At 40.9% G+C, this 2460-nt stretch overlaps 1 protein-coding gene across 1 annotated transcript in view; it reads left to right on the top strand.

Moving 5' to 3' along the window:
* Positions 1-2460, top strand: part of SLC1A1 (solute carrier family 1 member 1) — a 75991-nt gene that overhangs the window by 58458 nt on the left and 15073 nt on the right. The window lies entirely within an intron of this gene.

Here is a 2460-nt window from a genome sequence, read left to right as displayed (position 1 = left end):
TTTCCCTGGCAGTTTCTCCCCTCTAGGAGCAGAGCACCGAGGTGCTCTGCGACAATGGTAATATTTCAAATATTACCCTGAGGAAATCTACCACTTTTGTACTAGTGTAATATGTAATCTTTCAAACACATCTCTCTTACAGCTCTACAGTTGGCGACCACCAGTACTCAAGTCCATTAAAATCTAATCCTCCTAATCTTAATTATAAACCAAACCACATGCAGAATGTAGGTAATCACATAAAGAAAGACACAGTGTTTAAGTGCCACATTTTTATGTTGCTAACAGTAGTTAGCTCAGAGGAAGAATTCATGAGATGAATATTACCACTGCCCTTTGATTTCAGTTTCATCTCTGGCAGTAAATATTATAATTATTTACATAGTAATAGTTATTTATTTGTAATGTGTCAGGACCACGTCTGCCTGGCTGCTGTACACATTAAAAAGTACAGTCCTCACCCTGGAGTCTTTACACTGTAGAGTTAAATTTCTTTGCAGCCTCCATCCTCCTATTTAGAGAGTAGCAATGTACCCAAAGAGCATAGAAGGTCCCAAGGTACTACTTTGAAGACCAAGTGATAGAAATAAAAGCAAGAAAGAAGGTAGGAATGCGAGCATTTAATAATAAACCCATCTGGATCAGGGTAAAATGCTGTAATGAAGATGAGTAATAGTGTGTTATATGAACACAAGGAAAAGGAAAGAGAAAGGAAGCTAAATTAAGAGCTCCCAGCTCTTCAGCCTCTCGCTGAATAGGTGTTTACTCCCCAGGACTCCAACATGCTCTGTGCTTTTCTGCCGACAGCTGCTAGAGTACAGCAGCACCTTCTTGTCCCTGTAGCAGCTCACAGGAAGTTGTACAGAGAGCCATGCTCTAGCTACCATGGAGAAAGGTAAAGGGTAGCACATCCTCTGCATAGCTGAAGAGCAGGGAGAGAATATTATGATAAAGTACATGTAAGTGATGGTGGCAGTGAAAGCTAAAGACTACAGTAGCTGGGGCTGAGGGAGGTGTCTTCTTGCACCCTTTGGCAGCCATGTATCCTTCCCATGCCCTGTGTTGGTATCACACACTCTTGCCCATCTTCATTACAGCATTTTCCCCTGACCCAGCCGGGTTTTATTATTCAACTTTCCCGTTCCTACCTTCTTTTCTGTTCTTTTCTGTCTTTGTCACTTGCCGGCTCTTTTCCAGGAACTTTTCATTCCTCTGAATTTTCTATGACTGATGTTTTCTACCCTGTTGATCTCTTTGGGCTTAATCCAGTGTTTGCAGAGTACCCTCCCCACTTTCTGCATTTTCTAGTAATGCTCAAACCCAGGCAATGAGAACGCCTCATTCTTTTGCCTGTCACTTGCTGAAAGGAATTGTAGAGCCTATACTATTCCCATCACCAACTAATACTTTATACATATAGATAAATGTATTTCCACAACAGTAAAGGGAGACAACACACTTCAATTAATAGTCACTTGAGAATCACTAGTTTTGTAAGTCATGTACGCATTTCTGAAATGTTATCTTCAGCTGCTTTTTGTTAAAAGACCTGACACCAGACCATTACGCTCTCTCCATTTTCCCTTTATTTGCTTGGGAGAATTTTTGGGGGTCTAATATCTCTCTGCATATGATTGCAAAGACCCTGATTTCAAACCAGATAACTGCCTAGTTCATCAGCTTTTGTAAACACAACTGTTCTATCAAGTTTGACTGAAAGAGGCAAAGCTATATTAGTTTTATTTTTCAAATTTGTACTGTATCAGGGTCTGCCGTTATTTGAACTGTTATCAATTTTGTCCCGATTATAATTCAAGTCCCTCCCCATACTACAAACTAAGATTTCCTGCCACCCATGGTTTTAGCCCTCAGAATTTCCTGACACTTCCAGTCTGCTAACTAAAGCAAGCTATCACATAACACAGTAAAAACTTAGATGTCACGGGTTTAAAAAAGATTTCCGTCTCAGGAAACAGAAGACTAGACTATTTTGCATCCTGCTATGTTAAATGCCTGATTTTTGGCAGAACACATGGTTCCAGACTTCACCAATATTTTTATCTACTGCTCTGGGATTATAAAACACTGTTACAACGCACTCATGTTCCCAAGAACATCCTGTGAGGGCAGAACAAAAGTTCCAAGGTTGCACATGCCACATTTTGGAGCTGCATATCACCCAAACCCCTGCCAGGCTTCAGTGATTCTTATTTGTGAGGAGCTGCTGCTTCTGCAATATCCTGCGACTTTCAAATCCAGGGCATATTTCACAGTCCTCTCATGAACATTTCACTTCCAATATATTTACAATAAGCAATGCGTCACTGGCCTGAGTGCTCGCAAAGCAGCTGCAGCACACACATTTACGATCCCTGTGCTCACATGAATGCACGTATGCTAGCAAGGACAGTAATTAATTCTTAAGGCCAAATTCTTCCTTTAGGGACATGCCCACAATGC

Source organism: Alligator sinensis, unplaced genomic scaffold (assembly GCF_000455745.1).
Source record: "Alligator sinensis unplaced genomic scaffold, ASM45574v1 scaffold392_2, whole genome shotgun sequence".
In the NCBI taxonomy this organism is placed as follows: domain Eukaryota; kingdom Metazoa; phylum Chordata; order Crocodylia; family Alligatoridae; genus Alligator; species Alligator sinensis.
Note: the sequence above shows the minus strand (reverse complement) of the source record. Positions and strands in the feature narration are given on the sequence as shown.